The sequence below is a fragment of the Camelus dromedarius genome, chromosome 1 (genome assembly GCF_036321535.1).
Source record: "Camelus dromedarius isolate mCamDro1 chromosome 1, mCamDro1.pat, whole genome shotgun sequence".
NCBI lineage: Eukaryota > Metazoa > Chordata > Mammalia > Artiodactyla > Camelidae > Camelus > Camelus dromedarius.
Window position 1 is genome coordinate 97,993,866 of NC_087436.1, and position 20,710 is coordinate 98,014,575.

The following is a 20,710-nucleotide window of genomic DNA, read 5'->3' on the forward strand; positions in this document are numbered from 1 at the left end:
TCATTTCCAAAAGCTTACTGGGTGAAGGCACCTTGTGTCCTAGGAAGCACCATTTATGATCAGAGATGTTGATATTAAATTACGGAAGAAGTATCCACCCACAGAAGTCAAGTAGGAATTCTGGAATTTAAAAATGGACACCAAGCAAAATGACAATAATGTCAGTTGTAATAAACGTAATTCAGTAATGTTATGATAATAGCTCTCACAGCTTCCACATCAAATGCACTTTACATACAGCTTCTGAATATTTATGATGATTTTATGTGATGGTAACAGATGAGGAAACAGGCTCTCTTCTGTTGTTTGTTTACACACTAGGAAACTGAAGTTATTTAGGTACATATACTGAGCTGAAATCCAAACCCAAGTCTTCTGCTTCCAAGGTGTACAAGCCATTCAACACACTAAAAACAGGAACACGAGCTCTTCGGTGTCTGAGTCGACACAAAGCCCAGCTGATTCTATCACAGTATTATGGTGGCATGAGTGAGTGTGAGCAGCTGGCATCAGTACTCACTCTGCACACTTGTCCTTACATTTATGCACCATGTATCTACCCTATTTTGTAAACAAGAAAAACTTCAGTGAAAGAGAAAGCTGAACATCCTCACCCCTAAAATAAACCTACATTTCAATAGTCATGGATGAATTATTCCTCTCCTTTGCCTAAAGGTTTTCATTTTGGTATCTTTCAAAAGTTGAAGAAGAAGAAAAAACAATGACAACGACAATGACAACTACAACAACAACAACAACTTCACAGGCAACTGCTGCCTTATTGAGAGGAAGGGTGAAGGGAGAGCCTGTTTATGTGCTTTAATAGTCTCCTCGGAGATACAACCAAATGCGATGCTGATCACTGCCTTTTTCACGACGACAACGAGCTACACATAGGACAGGGCAATGTCTTAGGCTCAAGAGACATATATTATCTACAGAGCTACAGAAAAGAGACATTCATCTGCATGATGGAACTAAAAAGTGACTGTATGTTTGGCAAGGCCTAGAACTCTGGCTAATGAGCAGCATGCTAACATCTAATGTATCCTAATTTCAGGGATTTACTTAGCAATGCTATTTAACTGTGGCAAATGTATTACATGCCTCATAATGGAAATCAATTACCCCATTATGTGTGTTCTAAGATTAAACCCATCATTCCCCTATACACATGGGTAGACAGATTATTCAGGCGTTTAGAAGGAAAAATGAAGTCAAAGCAAAATAATCACAGATAAATGTTTCTCTTTCAACAAATGTCAGTTTTACAATTTTACATCATCAGCCTACTTCTCTCATATTTATAAATCATAATTTAGTGAGTTTCGTGAAAAGAACAAACAGCTGACACTTGTGTTTTACTGAATTGGAATGCACACATTCAGTACCAAACTTCTTGAACCAGAACCTCAAAAAGACGAAAAATACTGATAATTTCACTTTGTTTAAGGTTGGAATAATCTGATTTACTGAAAACACTTACATAGCAGGTATTAAATTTTTATTGTATATACTCTTATCAATTACGTACATGGTAAGTGGCAAGATCGATTCACACTCAGGATGTAGTCTCTAGGTAATATCAGGTGGTTCTTTTAAGTTGATTCATTGGACACAATTCAACATGTGACTACTTAATGTCACCTATTTATATGAGGTGAACAAATGGTAACTTAATTTCAATGCAAACTTGAAAATGTATACTCTGAGTTGTGCCTGACAGTGAATGGTTCCAGAGAAATACTTGCATTCAAAAAGCATTTGCCATTATCTTGTTAATAGGCCCCTTTGCTTTAAATCTACAAGGAATGCAAATAACTGATAATTCTGCGCTCGTTAAGGAAATCTCCGGTGACTTACTTCAGTTAAATGTTCCAACAGGCATGTTTAGCACTACGTTTGGGACTGGTAAAATTCCAAAAGTCTGTAAATTAAAGTTCTGCAGAGTGCTATTAAATATGCATAATGAAGCCCTAGATGTAAATTAAGAAGATTTATCTGGCTGCATTCTGCTTACGTTATTCAACAGCAATGCCTCATAGGCTTTTATGAAGCAAATAAAGTGTTCTTTTTCTTGAATTCTATTTTAAATAGTCACTATGGATTCATTCTTACATTAGTTGGTTCACCCATTATAGAATGAATTGTCGTTTTAAATCTATAATTCATCCTAAAGGTTTATCACACAACACAGCCAAATTACATGGTACTCCATGCCTACCCCTGCAAAGAAGTAGTCTAAAGATACATGAACAGCTCAAGCAGATTCAGAAATAAATGCACACCATTTATATCAATGGTCTTTCAAAACACTATCTGGAAATAATGTGGCACTCCAGCAATTTCTTTGTCTTCTTAGACTTAGAGATGCTGGTCTTGCCAGATTAACTCTGAAATCTGAAGAATGTTATTATAAGCTTGATCAGAAATATTAAGATCTATTAAGAGGAATAAATAAATTTTATCTACAAGAGACAATTTACTACCGCATATAATTCTGTTGATGAGACAGACAAGTATCTTAATATTGGAAGTATGAAGACTGTGTTCTTGAAAACATGGATTGTTTTATAAAACACGCATTGTTTTATAAAACACTTAAGCAACAAAGTAGTATCTAAGTCTTCAGACCATACTTTGTAGTTAGACTAAAAGCATTTGAGAAGAAGAACAGGAACAAATAGGAAAAATTGGCATTCCATTTAAGGAAACTATTCTAAAAGCTTGTGACTCAAAGGTAGAGAGGAAGGATGTCAAGCAAAATTAAGAACTAATGTTAAAGAATTTAAAAAAAAGTATAACAAGTTTAGAGCTATGCATATCTCGGAATGTTTATGTCTGCATGCGTCAGGAAATAAATACCATGTTCAGCTTAAGAAGATTAATCATTTTCTAACTGAAAATTAACTTTTACTGGCACAAACTACAAATCAGCATTCTCTTAGTATCTGTTTCTTTCCGGTTTACTTCAGGGCATGGAAAGAATGCCTGAAATAATTTCATATCGAGTATTTTAAACAAAAAGAGAAATATAAAGCAGACTGTTTATAAAAATCTATTAATATCAAAGTGTTCCTAAACTTTAAACATTGACATATATACTTTCCACTTAAAGTTTTGCTCTTATACATAAAATATTGTCTCTTCAATTCACTGCAAATATTTTATTTGTCTGCTTCCATTTTGAAGAAAGGTTTTCATTATTGTGGCAAAAAGGACAGCTGGGGAAGCTTAACTCTAATCCTTCTTGTAACCCCCTCTTCAGTCTATCTGAAAGAGAACATCTCAATAAGATAATTATTCATTAAAATTTAGTTTAACTTGAAGAATAGGTAGCTTAACATTTTACAGAAAGAGGTTTATTTTAAAATAAAAGTTACATGATTAATAAAATGGGAGTGACACAGATTAGACTTTTGCTGGGTACCTCCCTTGTTCTAGCAAAAGATTCCAATGTTAACATTTAGATATCTGGCCCAGACCCAGTATCATCAGGCTTTGCATCCTTATAGCCCCAATTATTTGTTATAGAAGTTGGACTAATTCAGTCCAAAGATTCTGAGAATATCTGGTAAAGCCACCAAAAAAGAAATTCACTCATTTTCTTAAAATTCTTCAACTTGCAAGGAGAAACTGGCATTTCTGTGCTCACTGGAAGATAGAGAAGGAGTGTTAAGATAGAGATGCACAGAGATAAAGAGAGAAAGAGAAAGAGAAAGAGAGAGAGATAGGCAAAGAGATGAAGAAAAACTAGATAATCATTCGTGATGGTTAATTTTATGTGTCAAATTGGCTGGGCTACAATGCCCAAATATTTGGTCAAACATTATTCTAGATGTTTCTGTGAAAGTATATTTTGATATTAACATTTAAATCAGTAGACTTTGAGTAAAGCAAATTACCTCTATTGGATGAGGGTGGGCCTCATCCAATCAGTTGAGGGCCTTAATAGAAAACAAACAAACAAACAAAAATAAACTACTCCTGAACAAGAAGGAATTCTCCTAGCCAACTTCCTTTGGATTTGAACTTCAACTCTTCCTTGAGTCTCCACACATTCTGTTGGTTCTGTCTCTCTGGAGACCCTGGCTTAATACATCATATTTTTTGTTGCATCGATGACTTAAACCATATCTACTTCTTTCTACTTCTGATCTTCTCAGTTACTTGACACCACTAAATCTCCTTTTGGCTAAAACAATTTGAATTGATTTTATCTCATTTTTCATTGAAGGAATCCTGATGCATTTTATATTCTTGAAAGAAGCACAGAAAAAAGAAAAGGGAAAAGTTCTTAACTGATAAACACTAACAGATATCTGTAAAATGCCAAAGTAAACTAATTTTATTCTCTGAGCCTCAGCTCCTTCATTTGCAAAATGAAAATAATTATAAGGAATTATTTTGACATGTAAAATGAATATGTGTGGTAGTGTTTTGTAAACTATAAAACATCATAAATACAAGATACTATGTAATAATTTAAAGAAAAAGTTTGAGATTTTGCTTACTTTCTATTAAATTATATTTCAAATTATCATTTTGTTTCTCGTATGCATCTTTGTGATACCCATAGTTTAAATAATAATTAAATAGAAAAATATTTAGAAATATTGTAAGAATTCTCTAAAATAAAATAAATGGATGGTTGAACAAGACAGTATTTGTGGTACATAATTAAATAATTAATTGGAATTTATGTAATGGTGAGAAAGTTAAGTCAAGCAGCATATAGACTTTATTCTCATAGGTGGTATAGTTGTGTTTTCTTCCTAAAATGTGTTCCAGTATTGCATACCAGCCTCCAGAGATTTTCTGCAGATAAATAAAGCCTTATGGATACATAGAGCATTTCAGTATGCTTTATGAGATGACTTTTCTGAGAAGTCTTCCAATTCTAAAAATCTGCTTAAGTGTGTTAAATTCAATATGTTCCAAATTTAAATGGGATCACAGACATTTTTATTCACATGACATACTGTATCATCCTCTTGAGTCATGTTACAGGGAACATGGCTGAACACCACAAACTTGTAGTAAGTCTACTTTCATACCAGACACTTTTGAATATAGTGACAAATCTGGACTACACAATTATGCACCATTACAGATATCTATAGTTCTTAATAGATGAGACTCCACTCTTACACATTCATTAAGTATTAATGTTAAATCTAAACTCAAAGAATAAAGGAAAACTTTGAAGGGATAGACAGAACTTGTCAGTCCTTGGATTGCTCTTTGTGTATATGTGTATATGAGAGGGACAGAAATACAAAAGGAAGAAGAAAAAATATGCAAGTAAGCTGCAAATTCGAGCCTTCTTCTCCAGGCTAAGAATTGTTAGTAGGGCTCAGATTCCTGGGGAAAAAATAGATCTAATTTTTAAATATAGAGCTTAGAGAATAAGAAAATTGATTAGTAAATACTGTGTCATTTCTCTCGAGCCTACTTAAAATAATATTAATGAAAACATAGGGAACTCCAATAGTGAAAACCAATTAAGTTTGAACTGCATATAGAAATCTCTTCTCAAATTACATATTACCATTCAGGTTTATCATCAAAAGTACTTTCAAATTTTAACTAATATTTAATATTATTACAGAAAACATTTTTTCAAAATACAGATTTTATAAGATATTCAAGTTGTGTGTTTGTGTGTACACTTGTATGAGTCTCTTTTTGTTAAATTGTGCTTAGAGTTTTTATTTCATTTTTTTTATATTTTAGAAACCAAGTAATTAAAGTGAGTTGAATTACCTCTTTTGGCAATGATAACCTTCTTATTAAGTCAACACGGTGGCTGCATTACTCACATATATTCAATGAAATGATTCCACACATCTAGCTAGTTGCATAAATATTACAAAACCCCAAGGTTCCCGAGGAATCTAAACATTTAATTCAAAAAGTCACCATTTTGATAGTTGCATTTTCTGAACATCGGTGCCAGGTCTCAGTATTCATTGCCTATATAAGGAAGACAGCAAGAGATTACCAAATAAATATTGTCCTATTTACAGCTGAGGACTTCTAGATATTACATAAGTTTCCCTGTTTTTTTAAAGAATACTTCCAACATGCAAAAAACTCAACATGTTAATGTGAAAATGACTTCTTGCTTTTTTTTTTCTTAAGTCAGCTGTGGAATGAATGATAGTCACCTTCCTAAGAAGGAATACTGAGTCAATGGGGAGGGGGGAGTATTTCAAAGTAAAATACGTAAAGTATCTAATTATTAAAAAAATAATTAGAATGTAACTTGAATGGAAAATCACAATCAATAACCAATACAATATTTTTGAGGCTCAAATAAGACTGTAGATATGCAGGTAGGTGCTTTGTGAATTAAGGTGGCATGCTCTTTTGCCCTTTTCTTCAGATACTGATATTCCTTTACAGGCCCTGTCTATTGGTATGGGTTTTTATAGAGTAGGAAAACATCTGGATTTGAGAGGCACGGAGGTATAGAGTCTGAAAGTCATTTTTATCATGTTTAGAACATCTATTTTGAAATGGATTAGCATCATTAAACAGATACAATTTCTAAAGATTCCTGTGACTGATGTACCAGTATGAGCTCCTCAGCTCTGCTGGAATCCCAGAGTGGATAGAGGACTGTAATTCTAGAACACAACAAATAAGATTCATTTGTAGACATTTGGGGTGATACCTCAGTTCCTTTTCTTAATGAACTACCTGACAAATAGAGTTCATTACTGAGAGTAATGAAAATAAACTCACACTAATTATGACTATTTTATGCTCAAAGTGGAAAACCTCCTATAGATAATTAACTGCTGCTTTGTTTTATGGAGAAATAACAACACTGTGATAGGCAATTTAAAAATTATACATAATGTGCTATTTGTTAAAGTCTAAATATGATGTTATGTTTTAAAATAGAGTATTGGATTAAAAACAAACTAGACATTAATTTCAACAGCAAGATGAAAATAATGAAAGTGAGAATTGCATATTGAGACATTCATTATTAACTTCTATTATTTACAAAAGGAGGATTAAAAGTAATAGAATTATTTGACCTCAAAGATCCACTCTTACTCTATTATTCTATACCCCTACATCTGAATAACTATGATTTTTTAAGTGTTTAAGTATTTAACTAAAATATTAATATTGGTCATTCTCACTTTTTTCACATAATTCTAATTTAAAGAATAAAATAAACCTTTAGAAATTTTTTTTCACGTATTGAACTCAGAACAAATTAACACTCCAGATAAACAAGAGTTAATGAAAGCTAGAATGTACTGCACAAAATGGAAATTGTGGATTAAAGGGGTCAATAGTAAACATAGTTTTGAATCGAAATCTACAGAAAGACACACTGGCAGAGTCCATACAAATCAGCACAACTGAACTGAATATCAGGATTCATCCACAAATCTAAAGCCTGGAGTATCTAGCTGACAAGTAAAACTTTCCGTATTCATTCATATGTTTAATATATGAATCAGTCTTGCATTTTTATATATGCTCACTAGAAGGCGGATATGTCAGATGTCATCCACGTGATTTAATTCAACACTTAGGCAATAATGCAAAGGCATTTAAAGTTCCTTTTCTATTAGGTCTTGTTTTTGGCTATTGACTACAGATGCTGATGAAATGTAATTAAAAATTACATGCCATGTCTCTTTTAGTAGCATGCACATGTGTGCACACACAAACACACTCATAAAAGTCTGGGTTATTTAGAAGAAATGCAAATGTGTCAATTCTTTGACTATAAGTTTTTCTAGGCAGATATATTTCTTCATAAGTTCGATAAAACATTATTCTTATATACCTAACAAAGAATACAATTCTTCTTTAGCATTGCATTCCACCACTAAAAGCATGTTCTGGTATATGACTTCAAGAGCATTCTACTACTAATATCAGTTCATCTGAGGGACAGAACTGTAATGTACCTCTTGCTAAGAGTGATAATAATCTAACATTTTTACGAGGACAGATCTTACATGAACTAAATTAAAATTAAAATTTTAATTGGAAAGGGATTTTTACATCATCACATCAAGAATCCATTCAATTTAGGCTCATGCCAGCTCTATAATTTTCCTCATTTATTTTGAGGATGTGCCTTTCCTTAAGGATAATTTTCAACTTCATGATAATAAAAATGTAATATTTTAATCTCACTGACACTAGTAAATATTGTGATTAGCTAGATATATTTTTGGTTCTGCATTTATAGTGCACATTTACTGAACAATAAACCAATTTCTTTTATTGGAATTAAACCTCAGTCATGATTATGAATCTTTTCGGAGGAAGAAAGAATTGTTTAAGTGGCCATGCAGAGAGTATTTAAGTGAAAAATGTATACATTTGCTATGATTCATTGACCCCTTTCCAATAAATGCAACTTAATTTTAAACATTCCTTCTTACGTGTCACAGAAAATTTGAAATGCAAAGAGATTTACAAAGTGTGTCTAGATTCTTAATATGCAGTTTATTTGCATTGGTAAAAGAACACTAATTTAGTAAAAATATTAATGATTTGTAAGTTTGTCTTATATTTGGGAGTACTTTCATTAATATAAAGATAAGCTGTTAGAATACATCCATTGGCCCTTTCTTGTATACTAAACGGCTGGCAAGAGTTTTGCAAATTTTAGCTGTAGAAGAAATGAAATCCTGCCTAACAGACCTGGAGAAATAAACAAGAGAATGGAAGATAATCATGTAAAAATGACATATGAAAGAGTCAGTTGCTTTATTTGTGCCCTTTTTGTTAAAGGCTTAACTTAATAGCTATAAAGATAAAAAGTAGAATATTTGTCCTGGCTTGATATGTATGGAAAATATGGGTAAAGTATTCTTTTCCATCCCTAAGTGATGAAAAAAGAGGCCACCAACTGTGGTATAAAATACTTGCAACATGTATAACCCTCAAAATGCTCCTATCCAGAATGCATAAGGCACTCCTATAAATTAATAAGAGGAAAATAGACAACTGAATAGAAAAAAGTGGGCAAAAGTCATATTGTAGCTTTATGAAAGAGGCTTTCTAATGAATGCTAAACATCCATGATGGAAAAAAAATCAGTAGTTATTTTATATATATATTTACTTTTGTTATATGTCCCAAAATGTTTCCTTAATTGTAATTTAGCCCTATTCCTTCTCACTTATTGCCCTTCTATTACCTCTATGTTTTTATAAGATGAGATGCCTCAGCTAAGCTAAATTCATCAAGACTAGGTGTGCCTTTCAATCAGGGTATGTTACCCAGAGTATAAAACTTTTCAAGGAGCACAGGGCATGGATTGCTTAAGGCAATGAATTTCTAAGATTACTGATCCCAAGCTGTAACACGCCCTAAAATGCACATGCTTGAGAAAATGTATGTTAATGAGGAGTAGTGCACAATCCCCTTTCCTTCCTCACCTTTCACAACCACCTAACCCCACTATGTAGAAGAAAGATGTATATCTCCCAATTAAATGAATTTTACTGTAACATGTTGCCCTACTGTCTTAAGTGCTCAAAGAAGTAAATTAGAAAGTACAATATTAACATGAGCAAAGACACCTTTAATCAAGGGACAAATAAAATCTGAAGGGCTTTTCATCTTTTCCATTTCTAAAGCCTTATTAGAATCAAGACATACTGCTCATGAAAAATAATTATTACCTAGATGTCAAATTCATGGCCATATATCCCGAGAACTAGAATTCAGAAGTCAAATGTTTGTCATAAAGATGAATATTAAGGTATTTGTTAACATTAATAATAAAATCAAATATTTTCTAATAGAAAGTAAGGCAGAGTTTTTGCTTGTTTGGCAAGAAAATTCATGTTTTACAAGTGGATTTAATGAATTAAACTAATTACAACCACAATATTTCATTATTAAATTATATTGGAAACATATATGGAACAAGATAAAAATATTTTATCAAATATGGACAATGAAGTATTTAAAATAACAATATTTTAATTTCACAGCATTTTTAGGTTATACATGATGTCTCTAATTTAAAGGGTAACTGGTCTAATACGTAGCTATGGGATAAAGTTTTAATATATCTCTTCTTACATATGCCTCCAAAATGTGAGGAAGAAAATGACTTTGTACCAATGCCTTGGTAATAAAATATTTTGAAACTTAGAGAATATACAATTATGGATTTCAACAAAATTTAAATAGAATCATTAAAATATTTTATATTTTATATGATTATGGCATACAACAGAAAAATTTAAATAAAGTAATAAACACCATAGCAAGATACTTCAATTCCAATCTACTTATTTATGTGAATACAATATTTCAGTGTTTGTATCCACATGTACAAAATTAATGAACATAACATAATTAAGCTTTCCTCATTCTAGTAATACTATTCATTCATATATGTGAGCTAAATAGAGAGGATAAATACAATACTTTTATTTCTCTGATTATTCAATGCATTCTAAAAATATTTTCTTTGATAATTATATGTTAACATTCATCCACTGTATTTAGTTTATAAGTTGTGTAGCATTGCATGTGCACTAAGAAAATTATGCTTGGAAGAATACAAACTAATATAACTTTACTTGGGTACTTTTTCATGATTATAGAGACAAAATACTATGACATGTAGATTCCACTGAAGGCTTTTACACATGAAATATATTATTTTTAAAATTTCAAAATGCTAATATCTGGCTTTCAATTCTGCTATGGCTGAGTAAGGTCCTATTTGATCTAACTCTCCCATCTATAATGTCTGTAAATTCTTGAGAAAAATCTAAAAATTGAATGACCTTATGGCACTTCAAAGTGAACAGAAGTAGATTCTGAAAGTGAGACAAAACTTGGAAGAAAGAAAGAGACAAACAATAGAGAAAATTAATAAATCCAAAAGTTGATTCTTTGAAACACTAATAAACATGACTGAAAGCAAGCTAAACCTCTAGGTAGACAGATTAAAAAAAATAGAGTATAAAATTTATCAATATCAGGAATTCAAGAGATGTGCTTGCAAAAATGTACCTTCACAGGTCTGATAAATGTTAAAAGAATAAAGGTCTATTATTAGCCACTTTTTATGCAGATAAATTAAAAGAATTAGAAGATATGCCCATTTAAAAATACAACTTAGCAAAATTGACACAGAATGAACATATTCATAGGATAATATCTATTAAATAACTGAATTTTTATTTTGAAACTTACCCTCAAATAAAATTCCAGGCACAAAATGGTTTCACTGGCATATCCTAATGCTTAAGACATAAATAACAAAACTCTTACATAATCTGTGTCAGGAAATAAAGAAAGAAAGAACACTTTCCAACTCTTTGTATGAATCAGCGTATATTTAATACTAAATTCTAAGAAAAAATTCTAAAAGAAAGTGAGATCAAGAGGAAAGAAAAGTACATTACAATCTCCCTGGTAAATATAATCACATATATAGAGTAAATTTATTTCTGACAAATATGCCACAAAAATCCAATGGGGAAAAACGTGTTTTCGATAAATAGTGCTGGATTAATTGGGTATTCACACAGAAAAAACAATAAAACTTAGCCCCATATCACATTATACACAAAAATTGAATTTAGATTAATCATAAACCTCAACATAAACGTTTAAACTATATATTTTTTAGAGAAAAATAGATGAATATTTTCATGACTTAGGGATAAGCCAAATCTATTTCCATTTCTAGATTATCGAAAGCAAAATCAATAGAAAAGTAATAAATGAGAAAGGAAAGAAAAGGGAAGAACTACAAAAACAACTGAAAAACAAGTAATAAAATAGAAATAAGTACATACCTATGAATAATTACTTTAAATGTCAGTGGACTAATTCTTCAATCAGAAGACACAGAATGGCTGATTGGATAAAAAAGACTCATCTATATGCTGCTTACTCACTTCTGAACTAAAAACATACAAAGACGGAATATGAGGGGATGAAAAAAGATATTTCCTGCAAATGGAAACAACAAAAAATTATGGATAGCAATACTCATATAAGACAAAATAGATTTTTTTAAAAAGTTGATAACAAAATACAAAGAAAGGCATTATATAATGACAAAGAATTCAAAATAAAAAGAGGATATTATACTAATTATATATATACCCAATAGAGGAGCACCAAAATGTATAAAGTAATATTAACAGACATAAATGGAAAAACTGACAATAAAATAATAAATACTAGTGGGGACTTTTAAAACCCCACTTACATCAATGGACAGATTTTCCAGACAGAAAATCGGTAACACAACAGTGGTCCTAAATAGAGCAGTTGCACTTAATAGATATCTACAGATCATTCTATCCCCAAATAACAGAATACAGATTCTTTTCAAATGCACACAGAGCATTCTTGAGCACAGATCACATGCAAGGCCACAAAACAAGTCTTGACAAATTTAGTAAGACAGAAGTCATACCAAGCATTTTTTCTGACCACACTTCCATGAAACTATAAACCAATTAAAGGATGAAAAATGGGAAAATCACAAACACATGCATACTAAACAACATGCCACTAAAAACTTAGTAAGTCAATGAAGACATCAAAGAGGAAATCAGAAAAATACCTCAAGACAAATGAAAAAGGAAACAAAACTTTCCAAATTCTACTGCGTGCAGCAAAAGTTGTCCTAAGAGGGAAGTTCATAGCAATATAGGCCTGACTCAATAAACAAGAAAAATCTCAAATAATCTACCTAACATTCCATCTAAAGAAATCAGAAAAAGGAAAGTAAACAAATCCCAAAGTCAGCAGAAGGAAGGAAATATAAAGATCAGAGAGGACATAAAATGATTACAAAAAAATAGAAAAGATCAATAAAATCAAATGCTGGTTCTTTAAAAAGATAAATAAAATTGACAAACCATTAGCCACACTCATTAACAAGAAAAGAGGACCCAAATGAGCAAAACTAGAAGTGAAAGAGAAGGACAACAACAAATACCACAGAAATTTAAAAAAATAAGGAAATGCTATGAACAGTTATATGTCAACATATTGGACAACCCAAAAGAAACAGACAAATTTCTAGAAACATACAACATTCTAAGACTGAATCAAGAAAAAATAGACAATCTCAATGAACTGATCATTAGCAGTGAAATTGTAGTAATAATATTCCCAGCAAACAAAGTTCAGGACTGGACAACTTCACAGAGAAATTCTACCCAACATATAAAGAAGAGCTAATACCTATTCTGAAACTACTCCAAAAATTGAAGAGGATAGGACATTCCCAAATTCATTCTACAAAGTCACAATTTCTGTGTTATCATAACCATACAGAGACACTACAAAGAAAGAAAATTACAGGCCAGGATCTCTAATGAGTATAGATGCAAAAATCCCCCCCAAAATATCATGAAAATGAAATCAAGAATATATTAAAAAGATCATACACCATGATCAAGTGGGATTAATTCCAGGGATGTAAGGAAGGTTCAATGCTCACAAAAGAAAAGAATCAACAAAAGAAAGAATACAAATCTCACGGTCATATCAATAGACACACAAAAACATTTGACAAAACTCAACATCCATTCGTGATAAAAACTCTCACCAAAATAGGTAAAGAGGGAACATATTTCAACATAATAAAGGCCATTTATGCAAAACCCACAACTAACATCATACTCAGTGATGAAAAGCTGAAAGCTTTTCCTCTAAAATCAGGAATAAGAAAAGGATGCCCAGTCTTGGCACATCCATTTAACATAGTATTGAAAGTCTTAGGCACAGCAATCAGACAAGAAACAGAGAAGAATAATCTGAACAGTGGTTGCCTCTGGGGAATGAGGACAGAGATTGACCAGGAAGGGATGTCAGATACCTTTCTGAATTGAGAGCAATTTTATTTATCTTGATAGGTATTTGGATATCAAAGATATCTGACTTTGTCAAAACCAATCGAACATGCATTTAAGCTTTGTGCATTTCATTTTATATAAATTTTACATTAAAAAGCTATGAACAAATGTAAATATGCAGTTACTGATAGTATGCTTAAATTATTTAGGAGAAATTGTATGTAATTACATCATAAATTATGTAAATTATTTATTTATGTAACAGAAATATAAATGATATCTATTATATATTTACATGTATAAATCTCCAGATGAGAAAAAGGATGTTATATATCATATATACATATTCATATGTATCATATGTATGACAAACTATAACATTATGCATATTTTTTTCTAACAAATTTTAAATCTGTCAATAAATTGAAATGTTTCCTGGAGATACAAAGTACTGAACTTGACAGAAAGAAAACTACAAAGCAGAAAAAACTTAATAGGTCTTTTGAAAATACTACAAAGCAGGTTGCATACTAAGTAATATTTATTAAACATGTGTTTATTTCAACTGTCAGGAATCAGATAAATTCTAGACTATGTATAGTGAGACTCTGAATGGAAAACTATGCAATTGATTTTCATGAATGTAGCAAATGCTCATAGAAGAGCAAGATAAAAAGAAAACCAAAAAGAAACAGAGGAATCATTATTTTTAAAATTCTGATGCAATTATCTTAAATAAATTTTAGGATCTAAACATAAATAATATTTTACACGTGTACTACAGAACTCAGTAACACAAAGATTCAGTATTATACTATTTATTAGTATGTAAAATAATAAAATGTTGTCCATAGAATTTAGCACTTGCCTTTGGTTAATTCTAGAAACATCTGAAGATTCTGTTCAAATAGTTAATGATAGAACACTAAATCAACATTCATAGTTCATTAAGAGCGAAAGAGTAGATTCATATATATAAAAAACAGAACTAAGACTCTCTGTTGAAACTACTACATTTTGGGAAGTTTCTATCTAAAACTGTAAAGCAGAAAATATGCAAATCCTTAACCAGTGGAAAGAAAAACTTGTTATTGATAAATAATAGTTTTTATATAATGGCATATTAGAAAATCAAAGGAAATTTTAGATTCAAGAGTAAAAGGCATACAGCATCAAGGGGCAAATATAATGGGTAGAGAGCATAGCAACGATAAATTTCATGAAACAAGAATTCACATGCTGTGTTCACAAAACAAGTCTTCTGAGGCTAGAGAGAATGTGGCATTGAGAGAAAGGCCAGGGAAATGTTCAGAGGGTTGGAAAAGAGCTAAATCCTTTCCGAATGTTACTAACGTAATATTTTCTGATGATAATGAGTATGATGAAAAACCACTGAGGTGTTTTGAGAAGAAGGGTATGGTTGGATAAATTTTTCAAGTTGATTTATTTTTACTTATTTTTTTATAATTTTATTAAGTAATAAATGGTTTACAACATACACACACACACACACACACACACACACACACATATATAACTAAAATGTATTACTGGATACATTTTGATGTATATATGCGCCATGAAAACATTATCACAATTAAGACAACATAAACATCCATCACCTACAAAGTTTCCTCTGACCTTCTGTCATTTTTCCTCCCGATTTACTCTCATACTTCCACACCCAGAAAATCACTGATATGCTCTCTTTAACTATAGATTATTTTTTTCTCCAAAATGCTATATAAATGGAATTGTGTAATAAATATTATTTTTTCCTTTTTTCACTTGATACAAATTTTGAGAATTTTTTCATGTTATTATGTGCATAGACAAATACTTTTTATGCCTTCTTTATGAATTGATCCATTCATTATTATGAAAATCATCTTTTTATCTCTAGTAACATTTTATCATAAAATCTACTTTGACATTAATATAGATCTTTCAACTTTATTTTTATCAAAGTTAGTACTGTGTATTTTATTATTTTACTTTTAAACAATTTATATCTTTAAGTTTGAATCAGTATTTTTATAGAAAGCAGTTGAGTCTAGCTTTTTTATCTAATTTGAGAATTTTTACCTCTTAATTGGTGTTTTTATACCACTTCAATTTAATGTGGTTATTGATATTTATGAATTCATGTTGGTATTTCTATTTGCCCCCGAGGTTTTTTAATTCACTTTTTTTCTGCGATTTTGAGATAAATAAATTTATAATTCCATTTTTCTGAAGACAGGTTTATTAAGCTATGATCTTTAATGAAATCCATCTTTACAAATTAAACAGTTCAATGAGTTTTGACAGATGTACGCAGTCTTGTAACCTCTCCAATCAAGATAAATATTTCTATAGTTCCCCAAAGTTTCCTCAAAAAATGAGTTAACTCTCCTCTTCTTAATAAGTTGTAAGAATTATATACTCTAAGTACATGTTTTTACTATATATATGTTTTACAAATACTTTCTCCACGACTATCGTTTGCCTGTTACTTTTTTAACTTTTATTTTATAATAATTATAGACTTACAGAAAAATAGAGGTTAGTAAAGAGAGTTCCCATATATGCCACATCCAGTTTCCCCTGTTAGTAATACCATGTATCAGTACAGCATAGACTTCACAATTAATGAATAAATTATGATACATTATTATTAGCTTAGGTCTTTTTTAAAATTCAGATTTCCTTAGTTTTACCTAGTATCCATTTTCTACTTCAAGAGTCCATCCAGAATACCACATTATAATGAGTTGTCACATTTCCTTAGGCTTCTCTTGGCTGTGACAGTTACTTAGATTTCCTTGTTTTTATTGCCCTTACACTTTTTGAGAAGTCCTGGATGGGTATTTAGAAGAATTTCTCTAAATTTGGACATGATTAATGTGTTTTTCTTGATTAGACCTAGCTTATTGGTTTTGGGGAGAAACACCATGGAAGGGACGTGCTATTCTCATCAAATCATGTCAAGGTTACATACTAATGTGACTTATCACTGACCTTGATTCTCTGGTTGAGGTAGTGTCTCCAGGTTTCTCCACTGGAATCACTCTTTTTTCCTCAATTTCCATACAGTATGCTTTGGAAGCAACTCCATGTGTATTCTACACTTATGGCGAAGGAGATACGCTTCATTTCCCTAAGGGTTAATTTATTTGGCATTCTTCTACACTGGAGATTTATCTATCCTCCATGTATGTATTAATTCAGTCCCTTATTTATATCAGTATGGACACATGGATATTTATTTAAATTTTGGGTATGATCTAATACTGCTGTTGTATTTTTATGTGGCTCAAGATATTCCAACTGAGAGCTCCTTGACTTGTCCTGTTAGTTTCCTGTGCCCCTTTGTCACACCTCTACCATTCTTTTTTCTTAGCACTTTCTTACTTTCCGACACTATCAGATGCTCCAGGCTCATCGTGTATATTTCCTGACCAAGTCCTAGAATGAGCTATTTCTTCAAGGAACTTCAGTTCTTACTAGAAAATGGTTTTGAAACCAACATCTGGACACTAGGTGTGACTGCTGCTACTGGGGAGTCACTGCTTCTGGGGAACAAAGCTATACATTTAGGTATGTTAACTGAATTTCCACATATTTAATAAATTTGATATTCTCTTAAAATTAACTCTCAATGGTAGTTTTATTTTGGGGTTAAAATTTCTTAGTACAAAATTAGAGATTTGTTGAACACATTGATTTTCAGGTTAAAATATTTGCCATTTATATTTGTCCTTTCATTGTAGATTGATCTTTATTTTCTTATGTGATCTTTGCTTCACAGTACACTGCGTTGTTCACCTATGAGGTTTGGTCTTTAGCATTAATTTTTCTTAGCCTAATTCTGGCACTTATGATACACCGACTAAAACTATTCCCTAATTGTTTGTTTTTATAAGTAAACTGCACCAAGTATATTACAAGCACCATGAAGATGCACCCTACATTATCTTTAGTTCCAGTGTGAAAGGCAGCAATCGCTTGGGTATCATACTTAGAACGATGTGGGTTATTTTGAATCTCTAGTGCCTAGAACTGAGCTCGACCTTTAGTAGCATTTTATTGAATACTTGCTGATATATTTGTTGAACAAATGATCTCTTGCTTGGGCACAAAAGGGTCATCCACATCTGACAAGCAGTGTCCAGCTGTAACCCACTGTATCCAGGCCCTCGGCATGTCATCATTCTGACTGATGCCAGCATGTAAAACTATGTTCATGTGTCTTGCATTGAGTTTCAGCAGTTGTGTTTTCTGGTAAAATTCTGCTCATGGCCCTTGGAAAAGAGCTGACACTGATTAAGTATCCTACTCAAACTTAGGTCTGCTAAGCAAATCAAAACCTCCTCTGTGCTGTTGGCAACATGGACAATCCGGACAAACATAAACAACCTCAGGGGTACTCAGAAAAATACCGTCTTGAACCTATTGTTTACATGACTCACTTCATGAACTCAACTTGCCACAGACCCAATTTGCCATCTCTAAAGCCTATGCCAAAATTTCTGTCTTCCTATCACAGAATTTTACTCTTCTGTATGTAATAATCTATGCAAACCTATATAACGTATGCAAATTTTAAACTTTTGAATTTACAATTCAAAAGCCTATACACATTTTCATAACTTTCATCCCTAAACAAAAACGTTTCAATACCTCTTTACCTATTGGAACAGACAGCAGGAATCAATATAAATCCTTGGAGTAATACTGGATGTTTCTGATCTAGGTTTGCTTTACCAGGCATATTACATAAAAGCCATTTCATTAGACAGATTAGACTTTTCTTTCTTTGAGAATCATTTTCTCAACTGGATGAATGATTCAAGACATCCAAACATAACCCTTCTCAGTCAAGAAGATTATACTCTCAGTTAAACAAAATTTGACACTTTTCTTTGGAATTTAAAGTGTCCAATGCAAAAAGCCATAAACAAAATATAATACAAAGATGGTCTGGTTTTGATAGTATTGGAATAGCTACTACTTGATGGTGGACTCTTTCCTATTCTCATAGACAAACTTCATCTCAACAGAAAATGTCAGGGGGTTTATTGTATGAAATACTTAATTGCTCAGCTTCCTTCCTCTAGACTCTTTCAAGATTGTGATCCAGGAAGTTGGAGTCCAAGAATATCAATTTAGTGTTTATCTTTTTTTACCTTTCAAGAACATTGGAAAAATATAAACAGTATGTATTTCTTGAAATATTTTATTTGGATATCTGGGAGAGCTTCTCTCAGTGTTAATTTTCCATTAAAACTAAAATAAATTCTTAAGGCCGTAGGGCAACAAAATCCTCCACAATCTAGGACATGTATAGCATTTCAAACTCATTTTCTAATACTGTCCACCTTTTTCACTGATTTCTGTCCACACTATGTTTCTTGCTGTTCATGGAACATACTAACCACATACCATTATCAAATCTTTTGTACTTGTGTTTCCCTCTGCCTGAAATGTTCTTCCCTCAAATAGTCACATACAAAGGTTAGTAATATCTCATATCATTTCAAGTAGCACTCAAATATTACTCCCACTATGAGGCCTTCTCTGACAACCCTATATAAATTAGCATCTTTTACCATGATTAGTCTATTCCCATGTTCATTTTTCATTCGTTAACACTTAATACAATCAGAGATTTATAGTTTATATCTATTTATAGTTAAATTATTGCCTATTTTTCACTGTAGATGATAAATTTTATGAAAGCAAGTCTGTTTGATTGACTACTGTATGTAGTTTGCCAAGCACCAATAACTCAAGGCTAGAGTCATAATTATCACCTTAATCTATGAGAATTACTCCATGGAAAGTACATTGCACTACTCTAAATGAAGTCCCCTGCGTCATGTACAAACTATAATCTGTGTACGTCTACCCTGACTGCATCCCTGGAACCTATAAAAGTGACTGGCATAAAAGAAAAGAAGCTCCATAAGTATTTTTGTGTTATTATCATATAACAGCAAATGGGCTTCATTGGGACATCTGGCCCAGAGCTGTTTGGGACTCTTTAGTCACCTTGTTCACTCTCAGCCAATGTTAGCTTCTCTAGTCTTGCAGCATGTACCTGTGTCAGAACATTTTCAGTTTTAAGGCCCAATGGCACTTTGTATTACGGTATATTAAACTGCTTTAAAAACCAAACCAAAAACAAATAAAGCTCAGAGACAACAGATTTTTATTCTTGCTCCCAGAAGAGTCTAAGGTAGATACTCCTGATTGGCAGATGACTCTCTTTCAAATAGTTGTTCCAAAGTGCAGGCTTTTTCTGTTTTGTGTCACTTGCACCCTCAGAAGGTTATTGTCTTTTTATTCAGATGTTGGAAAAGAAAGAGAACAGAGGACATACATGTGCTATTCAATAATCCTTTATCAGGAGTGGTACAAAAATCCCACTTACTTTTCATAAGCAAAACTATTCACATGATCATAACAAAGTACAAAGAGGACTGGGAAATGTAGAGCCCAGCTCTGCAGGAGCATTCTAGCTATGATTGTTTATTATAAAGGAAAGAATAGGGTTTTAGTAAAACCCAGCACATGAGATGTCTGTGTACACACTTATTTCCACAGGTAGAACACACTCAAGCCACCCCCACCACAAGGTCAGACAGGGACAAGGGGAGATGGAACCTACTGTTCCAATCATTCATACCATATATGCTAAATTCCAGGATTTTCACTAGATATATCTCAGGTATAGATGTAATGCTTCAAATTTGCATATTCTGCACCTGCTGCTTATAAACTTTGACCCAGATTTGGTATGCCCACTCTTCTTATGTACATTGGCAAGAACTATTCACAAAGCCATGCCTAATTGCATAGAAACCAGAAAAGGAAGTCCCTCAGTGGGAAAT